Raw genomic sequence first — 10,927 nt, forward strand, 5'->3', positions numbered from 1 at the left:
GAAAAGGAAGTGCTTGCATGTGTACATGCAGTAAAAAAAATGCACCAGTACCCGTTTGGCAGGAAATTTGAGCTGGAGACAGATCACAAACCCCTAACGTCCCTTTTGGCCGACAACAAGGCCATAAATGCAAATGCGTCGGCCCGCATACAGAGGTGGGCACTCACATTAGCCGCCTATGACTATACAATTCGGCACAGGCACTGAAAACTGCGCCAATGCACTCAGCAGGCTCCCACTAGCCACCACCGAGGGGGCAACCGAGCATGCTGCCGAGATGGTCATGGCTGTTGAAGCTTTCAAAAATGAAGGCTCACCCGTGACAGTCCATCAGATCAAAGTCTGGACAAATAGAGATCCGCTACTGTCTTCAGTCAAGAAATGTGTCCTGAATGGGGACTGGGCAGCCACGTACGGGGCATGCCCTAAGGAATTTAAACCATTTCACAGGCGCAAGGATGAACTCTCGATTCAGGCCGATTGCCTACTAAGGGGAAACCGAGTAGTCATGCCCCAGATGGGCAGAGAGTCGTTCATCCGAGAACTCCACAATGAGCACCCGGGCATTGTCATGATGAAGGCAATTGCCAGGTCACACGTTTGGTGGCCAGTGATAAATGCAGACCTGGAACTTTGTGTTCGCAGGTGCAACACGTGTGCCCAGCTCGGAAGCCTCCCTTAGCCCCTGGTCCTGGCTCACCAAGCCATGGTGACTCATCCATGTGGACTACGCAGATCCTTTCATGGGTAAAATGTTTTTGGTTGTAGTAGACGCCTACTCCAAATGGATCGAGTGCGGCATTCTCAATTCAAGCACATCCTCTGCCACGATAGAAAGTCTATCGGCAATGTTCGCCACCCATCATCTACCTGACGTCTTGGTCAGCGACAATGGCTCGTGCTTTACAAGCATTGAATTCCAGGACTTCATGGCAGGAAATGGTATCAACCATGTCAGAACGGCACCGTTCAAGCCGATCTCAAACGGCCAGGCAGAACAAGCAGTGCAGATAATCAAACAGGGGATGCTCAGAATCCAAGGGGGTTCCCTACAAAGGCGCTTATCACGCCTCCTGTTGGCCAATAGATCCCGACCACACTCGCTCACAGGGGTTCCACCCGCAGAGCTGCTAATGAAAAGAACACTCAAAACCAGGTTAGCCCTTATACACCCCACCATGAAAGAAATTGTTGAGAGCAGGCGCCGGTCACAATGTGACTACCATGACGGGAATGAGAGGGCGCGATGTATTGATGTCAATGACCCTGTCTTTGTCCTCAACTACGCTGCAGGGCCCAAATGGCTCGCAGGCACTGTGATTGCAAAGAGGGGAATAGGATTCTGGTAGTTAAACTTACCAATGGACAAATCTGCCGCAAACACGTGGATCAAACAAAAAGGAGGTTCAGCAACCCCATAGAAGAAGCAGAGGAAGAACACATTGTAGAGTTCACTCCACCACAGGTGACCGAACACCGGAACTAAGTGGAGGAGAGCCCAGTCAATGTGGGCAGTCTGGACAGGCCTGAGGCACCACAAACAGCAGACACTCAGGCCAGCGCCCAACAACCGGAGCCCCAACTCAGGCACTCTACAAGAGAGCGTAAACCACCAGAGAGACTTAACCTGTGATCTCAATAAGACTTTGAGGGAGGAGGTAATGTCATGTATTCAACTGTCATTGTAATCCATGTATAAACTGACCTAAGTTGTACACCGTGAGAACACTGACCACTAGGTGGTGAACTTGTGGGAGACACTCCTAACCTGGGCTTGCAGGTATAAAAGGGGAAGCTCCACCCATCTTCTTGACTTCAGTGCTGGCAAATAAAGGTTACTAGTCACAGAGTGACCTTCTCTCTAGTATGGGCCTCGTGTGCATTTGTACTGTATAGTAAGGACATATTACCCTCCATAACACCCTGGTTCATTCTTCTAGCATCCTTAACAAATAGCGCTCAATCCCTGGAATTTTCCCATTCACTTCCTCTCGCACCACTCTCCAGTGCTCCTAACATTCCTTCCAGATGAGAAACAATTTATGTATACTTCGTCCAACCTAGAATGTATTGTTCTGGTACTGTTTCCTCTACACAGATTAGGTGACCAATTTACCGAACACATCCATTGTATGTGCAAATACAACTCTGAACTCCCTGTTGCTTGCCACTTTACTTCCCCTTCTCACTTCCATTCTGGCCTCTCTGTCTTTCCTTCAGTTGGGAAGCTCAACACAAGCTTAAGAAACAGCAATATATTTTTCTGCCAGGCATTTTGCTGTCCTCTACCCTTAATATTGATGTTAATAACTTCAAACCTTAACTATAGCTCTCACTTTTTCTTCAGCAGGAAATGCTGGCAATGTGGGATGGATATGCCAACAGTTCGGGTGATGGGTGAAAGAACGGATTGACGCTTGTGGAAGGAAACCTCCATCGGAACACAGTGCTGGCAAGGTGCCCTGTACTCCTAGTGTCAATTTGCTACTTTCTTCTAATAGACATCTCGGCTGTTAGAGCCTATGCAGTTTTGTCTTCTTCCATTTCTACCTGCCTCATCCCCTGTTTTTTCAGCTATTCACACATGTCCTATATCTCTTACTTCTTTGATTTCTCTCATCATTCCTCCTATTGTCTCGCACTGATGCAGTATCACTTCTCATATACGCCTCATCGGGAGAAGCAGCGAGTAAGCCAGAGGGGTAATTGGGCTCTGCTGCTTTCAGTGCCACTCAATCATTAGGATTTTTGGATCAGCAATTCAGGATCAGCGAGAAACCATCAGCGGCAGGTTTGGGCCATAAAAGGAGCGCCGAGCGGTGGCCCCTGGACAGCGTGGCGGCGTGCCGCTATAAGGTACAGCGCGAGCTGGTGTAGGAGGGCAACGGCAGCGAAGAGTGAAGTCAGCAAGGTCCAGGTCAGTGATTGGAGCGTGGGCAGATGCAGCAGGAACAGCGAGATCGGGGCGAAGGAGCTGTGAGGCATTGTAGCGGGATGTGATCGGGGCCCAGGGGAGGCGTGAGTTCGGGGCCAGAGGCCCAAGGGCAGCACGGGCCAGCCCCACCACAATATGTGTGTGCACTAGGTCCGTGCAGCAGAGCAGGTCTCCAGTTGTCTTGGGTAACCCTTGCCACTGGACCACGACCTAGCTCTGTCAAGCCCGTGTGGTGGCTGGTGTGCAACGGCCACCATACGTTAAAAAAAATCCACGCACAGGCATCTTCCACCCTTGAGGATGTAGTTCGGGTTCTTCATTCGAAACACCTGTGAACTCATTCTTTTTTTTGGCGTGGAAGCAAGTCATCCTCGTTTCGAGGGATTGCCTATGATAATGATGATCACTTCTGGCAATTAACCATCTTCTGTTTTCCACTTAAGTTATTTACAGATCTTTTTCTTTTTGTGTGTGTTGTATGGTTTTACCCTACCCTTTGCTCTATTGCTTTTTAAATGCTGATCACCTATAATTTCTTATAGTTTTGACAAAGGATCCATACTCAAATGTTAACACCTTCTCCAAATATGCTGCTGAGTGTTTCCAGTATTTTCTGTTTTTGTTTCAGATTTCTTGCTTTTTTGGTTTTCTTTTGGCAACCAGAGACGAGCAAGGATTTCCTCCTGTTAATTAAAACTATAATTCCAAAATAAATGTTAATAGTTATGCAGTGGTTGAGTGTCAATGTTTTTTTTATGATTATGGCCTGAAGATATTAAAATATTCAAAGTCTGAGACTTTTACATTTGCAATACCTGTGTTATACACATATTTTACAACATATATAAAAAATTCAGAAAACAAAATGAAAGAATGAAAGTGCTCCACACTGAGATAGAAAATGATTCAGGAGCACTGCAAGTAAAATAAAAATGAATAACCCACCTTTCTTAATTTTCTGCATTTACTTAGGAAGAGCTTGTGTATATCAAGTTGGGGTACAGGCTAGAGCAATTCTGCTCAACTGTATACTGACTGCTCTTTGCAGTTAAATCAAATTAAGATTTATGGCGTGCATCAGCCAAAACAAGTTGTTTTAAACTAGACCATATAATGGCTGCTGCTTATAGGAACAGGTCTTCATGCTAGTTGTAGTTTTAGGATCTATTTTATTTGCTGCTATGATAACCCATCAACCAATGACCCATCTTTTGCGATAGATTAACCTAACTGCATAATGATTCAAACAACTAGAAACATTTACATGTCTACATATTACAGTTCACTGGATGTCAGCCCTGCCTCAGTGGTAGCACGCCCGCCTCTGAATCAGAAGGTTGTGGGTTGAGCAGGGATTTGAGCACATAATGTAGGCTCACACTCCAGCACAGTACTGAGGGAGAGCTGCACTAGTGGAGATGCCATCTTTTGGATGATACATTAAGCTGAGGCCCCGTCTGCCTTCTCAGGTGGACATAAAAGATCCCATGACACTATTCTAAGATCAGGGGAGTTCTCCCTGGTATCCTGGCCAATACCAATTCCTCAACCAACATTATTAAAACAGATTCTCTGCTAATTATCCCATTGCTGTTTGTGGGATCTTGTGTGCAAATTGATTGTTGCATTTCCTGCATTCCAACAGCGACTACACTTTAAAAAGTAATTAATTGGCTGTAAAGCCCTTTGGGACATCCTGAGATCCTGAAAGGCTTTATATAAATGCAGTTCTTTCATTCTGTATGCAAATAATGGAACTAGTGATCTTTTTCAAATTTCTGTACATCCAAATAAAAGAAAGGCAATGGAATTTCTTGGGCGAATAGAATTCATGCAGCATCTCAAACAAATATTTTGGATGTGGTCTAAAAATTCTGCTGACCTTGCAATAGGAATGTTTGGGTCTGGCTCCATGGGTAAATGTTCCATTTGGCGTTGACTTGCACCATACAAACCAGAAAGATCCCACATTTAATTCAGAGCCTGGGTTGAGTTAATTCATCTGAGGAACAATGGTGGTGGGCATTATAATTAGCCTCGGCATCCCCAGGCTAGGGATGGGAAGCAAAAATAAAACTCAGTCTAGGTGTCTACTCCTGATTGGTATCTAATGATCATATGGAATTATATATGTGGATGTCAGGTAAGATTGGGCTGAGCTGTGATTTCCCAACAGTTGAATAGATAGCCAGCACTCAAACTTGCTGGGTTCAGAAATTAAGAATAGACACCATGGTGAGGTATTAGAAGGCTGCCAATGTCCTTGCAACCATACCCCACCCAGCTCAAGTGCCACCTTTAGGAAAAGAGAGAAAATCATGGTATAAAATAGTTGAGGAAACCAGCGTCTAAGGTAAATCAATTAATTCAGATTATTAACTAACATTGATGTCTGAAAATAAAGATTCTGATATTTTAATTGGGCTCATAGAGGTTAAAGGGTTTTATGTTCAGTTTGAACCCTAAAGCCATGAGTTTAAGATGTGGACTAGTCTTCCAAGATCACTTTTGACTTCAGGCACCAAGGCATATATCCTCCAGTAAGACCTATTCTTAAACCGGTATGAAAGCTTATATGACCATTGTATACATCCTGAAGGTTCAAAAAAAAAGTTTCTGGAAATGCCAAAGTGGTGTTTTACGTCCAGATGGCAAATATCTTCAACTCAGATCATTTGTTGTTGATTTTCCTTGAGTGCAAATTTTAAGCATTTCCTTTAATAATTAAGCCATAAATCTGAAGTTACTAGTTATGGTAGAAAAGTTCCTTCAGGTAAGAGTTAGATCACCAGGAGAACAAGCAGAATATCAAGAGAATTACTTGAAAAGTTATTTGGTTTTACCAACTTCAGTGGAAGTGTATATATTAAGAGCAAGTGGATAACTAAAGAAAGGGTAGGGGCTATTAGAGACTATGAGGGTAATCTGTGTGTGGAGGCGGAAGATGTGGCTATGGTTCTTAATGAATACTTTGCATCTGTTTTCACAAAAGAGAAGTGCGATGCAGACACTGCTATCAAGAAAGAGTGTGAAATATTAGATGAAATAAACATAGTGAGAGTGGAGGTATTAAGGGGTTTAGCAGTTTGAAAGTGGATAAGTCCCAAGGCCCAGATGAAATGTATCCCAGGCTGTTAATCAATGCAAAAGAGGAAATAACAGAGGCTTTGACCATCATTTTCCAATCCTCTCTGGCTTCAGGTGTGGTGCCAGAGGACTAGAGGACTGCCAATGTGGTGCCTTTGTTTAAGAAGGGAGAAAGATAGAGACCGAGTAATTACAGGCCAGTCAATATAACCTCAGTGGTGGGAAAATTATTGGAAAAAATCCTGAAGGACAGGATAAATCTTCATTTAGAAATACACGGATTAATCAAGGACAATCAGTACGGATTTCTTAAGGGAAGGTCGTGTCTGACTAACTTGATTGAATTTTTCAAGGAGGTAACCACGGCAGTACGTATGATGATGTAGTGCGTATTGATTTTAGCAAAGCATTCGATAAGGTCCCACATGGCAGACTGGTCATGAAAATAAAAGCCTATGGGATCCAGGGCAAAGTGGAAGGTTGAATCCAAAATTGGCTCAGAGGCAGGAAGCAAAGGTTAATCGTTGATGAGTGTTTTTGTGACTAGAAGGATGCTCCCAGTGGAGTTCCGCAGGGCTTAGTACTAGAGCCCTTGCTTTTTGCGATATATATCAATGATATGATCAAGAAGTTTGCAGATGATAGTAAAATCGGCTGTGTGATTGATAATGAAGAAGAAAGCTGTGGACTGCAGAAGGATATCAATCAACTGGTCAGGTGGGCAGAACAGTGGCAAATGGAATTTAATCCGGAGAAGTGTGAGGTAATGCATTTGGGGAGGGCGAACAAGGAAAGAGAATACATGTTAAATGGTAGGATACTGAGAAGTGTAGAAGAACAAAGGGACCTTGGAGTGCATGTCCACAGATCCCCGAAGGTAGCAAGCCAGTTGGATAAGGTGGTCAAGAAGGCAGATGGAATGCTTGCCTTTATGAGCCGAGGCATAAAATACAAGAGCAGAAGGGTTATGCTTGAAATGTATAAAACACTAGTTAGGCCACAGCTGGAGTACTGCTTGCAGTTCTGGTCAACGCATTACAGGAAGGATGTGATTGCACTGGAGAGGGTACAGAGGAGATTTACAAGGATGTTGCTGGGAGTGGAGAATCTTAGCTATGAGGACAGACTGGATAGGCTGGGTTTGTTTTCCTTGGAACAGATCAGGCTGAGGGGAGACCTCATTGAGGTGTATAAAATTATTCACATGCCTGACACGAGATTCCCAAAGCAAGTGCTCTACTCTGAACTCCTTCATGGAAAATGAACCAAGGTGGGCAGAGGAAATGTTTCAAGGACACCCTCAAAGCCTCCTTGATAAAGTGCAGCATCCCCACCAAGTTCCTGGCCAAAGACCGCCCTAAGTGGAGAAAGTAAGCCATTTAGGACCGAGATGAGGAGAAACTTCTTCACCCAGAGAGTGGTGAACCTGTGGAATTCTCTACCACAGAAAGTAGTTGAGGCCAATTCACTAAATATATTCAAAAGGGAGTTAGATGAAGTCCTTACTACTCGGGGGATCAAGGGTTATGGCGAGAAAGCAGGAAGGGGGTACTGAAGTTTCATGTTCAGCCATGAACTCATTGAATGGCGGTGCAGGCTAGAAGGGCTGAATGGCCTGCTCCTGCACCTATTTTCTATGTTTCTATGTTTCTATCCGAGAGGGCACTGAGCAGCTCGAGTCTCATCGCCGAGAGCATGCAGAAAGCAAGCGCAGGCAGCGGAAAGAGTGTGCAGCAAACCAGTCCCACCCACCCTTTCCCTCAACGACTGTCTGTCCCACCTGTGACAGGGACTGTAATTCTCATATTGGACTGCTCATTTTTAGAGTGGAAGCAAGTCTTCCTCAATTCCGAGGGACTGCCAATGATGATGTATAAAATTATGAGGGGCCTAGATATAGTGGATAGAAAGACCTATTTCCCTTAGCAGAGGGGGTCAACAACCGGGGGGCATAAATTTAAAGTAATTGGTAGCAGGTATAGAGGGGATTTGAGGGGAAATTTCTTCACGCAGAATGTTGTGGGGGTCTAGAACTCTCTGCCTGAAAGGGTGGTAGAGGCAGACACCCTCACATTTAAAAAGTACTTGGATGTGCACTTGAAGTGCCGTAACCTGGAAAGTGGGATTAGGCTAGATAGCCGCTTGTTGGCCGGCATGGACACGATGGGCTGAAATGGCCTCCTTCCGTGTGGTAAACCTCTATGATTCTGTGTGTTTCATAAAAATACTCCATTTGCCATATCCTAGTTTAAGAGTGTAACACAGAAGGGAGCTGTGGGTTGGTACACACATCCCAAAAATATGAAAGACACAGAATTGGGGCATAGCTGTAACCACAAACATTATCCATTAATCTCTTGCAGTGTTCCCAGATAAGCCTGATACATGATTTCTAATTTTCATTGTGGCTCCATTCTGATGTGGTGGAATTCCTGTTCATACTTCAAAGCAGCACTCCACTTTGGCCCAATTTAGATGCTGGAAATGCTCGAGTAATTTGGGGACTTTTAACCAGAAAAATGTGAGCTGCTCAAAGAAGAAAATAAATGCGACACTCCCTTCTCCCTTATATGTACATCTAGCTGCTTCTTAAATGGATCTAACCTATTCGCCTTAACTACTCCATGTGGTAGCGAGTTCCACCTTCTCACCACTCTCTGGGTAAAGAAGTTTCTTCTGAGTTCACTATTTGATTTCTTAATGACTATCTTATATTGATAGCCTCTAGTTATGCTCTTTCTCACACCTGAAAACACTCTGTCAAAAACTCATACTACTCTATCAAAAGCTCATAATTTTAAAGACCTATATTAGGTCACGCCTCAGCCTTCCAAGACCCAGCGTGTCCATCGTTTCCTGATAATTATAACCTCAGTTCTGATATCATCCTTGTAAATCTTTTTTGCAGCCTCTCCGGTGCCTCTATATCCTTTTTATAAGACGGTGACCAGACTGTCCACAGCACTCGAAGTGTGGTCGAATCCAGGTTCGATGCAAGTTTAGCATAACTTCTCTACTTTTCAACTCTATCCCTCTAGAAATAAACCCCAGTGCTTGGTTTGCTTTTTTAATGGCCTTATTAACCTACCTTGCTACTTTTAGCGATGTGTATTTTACTTCCAGATCCCTTTGCTCCTCTACCCCATTTAGATTCTTATTTTCCAAGCAATGTGACCTCCTTACTTTTCTTACCAAAATGAAATACTCCCATTTATTTATGTTGAAAGTTATTTGCCAATAATATGCCCATTCTGCAAGTTTATTAATGTCTTTTTGTAAGTTGTTGCAGTCCTCCTTAGTATCCGCCTAATTTGGTGTCATCTGCAAATTTAGCAATTGTGTTCTTGATTCCAAAGTTTAAATCATTAATATAAATTATGAAAAACAGTGGTCCCAGCAATAATCCTTGTGGGATCCCACTTTCCATCTCCTGCCACTCTGACTATCTACCCTTTACCCTACTCTCTGCTTTCTGTCTTGCAGCCAGCTAGCTATTCATTGTTATTTATCCCAACTCCACATGCTCTGACCTTATTCATTAGTCTATTATGTAGTACCTTATCAAAGGTCTTTTGGAAATCTAGATATATTACATCTACTGCATTACCCTTGTCTACTCTCTCTGTTACCTCTTCAAAGAATTCATTGAGGTTGGTCAAGCAAGACTTTCACTTTTGAAATCTATGCTGACTATTATATTTTTGGTTTCTCGATGTTTTTCTATTTTCTCCTTTAGTTGGGATTCCATTATCTTTCTTACCACTGATGTTAAGCTCTTCCCTTTATCTTTTTAAATCTTCAACTTTAGAAAATTGTCTCTCACTTCTATGAACTGTTTTTCTCCTGTACTTTTTAACATTTGCCATAACTTGTAGAATGTATTTGTTTTCATTCTTGAAATATTTTTTTCTTTTGTTTCACCAGTCAGACAGCACATCCAAGAATTGGTAAAACTCCTCGGTAAGGCCAGGATAATGAGATGCCAACTCACTATACTCTACTTATATTTACATAGGTACATTAACTTGTGAATGCTTTGGGGAAAGTATAAATCTTTTAAGTTGCTCTTTGGGAAATGTAATCCATATATGAATAAAAGTTACAACATTCTGCATTTAAAAAAAAAACAGCCATTTGATCTACTCGTATCGATGCCTGGTTGTTTTATAACTTGGGTTCTCGGTTACTGACCATGGGTTAGAAGCAAACAAAAATGTACTTTTGCAGTGGAGAATTCATAATCCATAGCAATTTAAATAAATATAAGTACTTTGATTTGGAGGAATGTGTGATACTAATGGAAGGACATAAAATATTTTCATCTGCTAGTTGAGTTTTATTTCATAATGGAAATTTCTTATTGCTGAACTGCCTCAAAGAATTAAATCAATGGATTAAGAATTTCTTTGAGGTCCCTTCTTGTTAAATTGAAACAAACCATTTAGCTCCATCTGCAATGAAATAAGTATTTTTTCAAAAATTAGTTAACACTGGAAAATTGAACAGATTTATGAAATGGGTCAGACTTTGTTAACTTGAAATAATATGCAAGCATATTCAACAACAACTTGCATTTCTATAGTGCCTTTAATGTGATAAAACATCCCAACGCGCTGCACAGGTGTGTTATCAAAAAAAGAATTGACATTGAGCCACAGAGAGATATCAGAATAGATAACCAAAAAGCTTGGTCAAAGAGGTAGGTTTTAAAGAGCGTCCTAAAGGAGGAGAAAGGTAGAGAGGCGGAGGTTTAGGGAGACAATTCCAGAGCTTAGATCCTAGGCAGCTGAAGACAATTGTGAGCAATTAAATCGGGGATGCACAAGAGGTCAGAATTGGAGAAGCGCAGAAATCGAGGGGTATAAGGCTGGAGGAGGTTAGAGATTGGGGGGGGGGGGAGAAGGA

The sequence above is a fragment of the Pristiophorus japonicus genome, chromosome 8 (assembly GCF_044704955.1).
Source record: "Pristiophorus japonicus isolate sPriJap1 chromosome 8, sPriJap1.hap1, whole genome shotgun sequence".
Classification (NCBI taxonomy): domain Eukaryota; kingdom Metazoa; phylum Chordata; class Chondrichthyes; family Pristiophoridae; genus Pristiophorus; species Pristiophorus japonicus.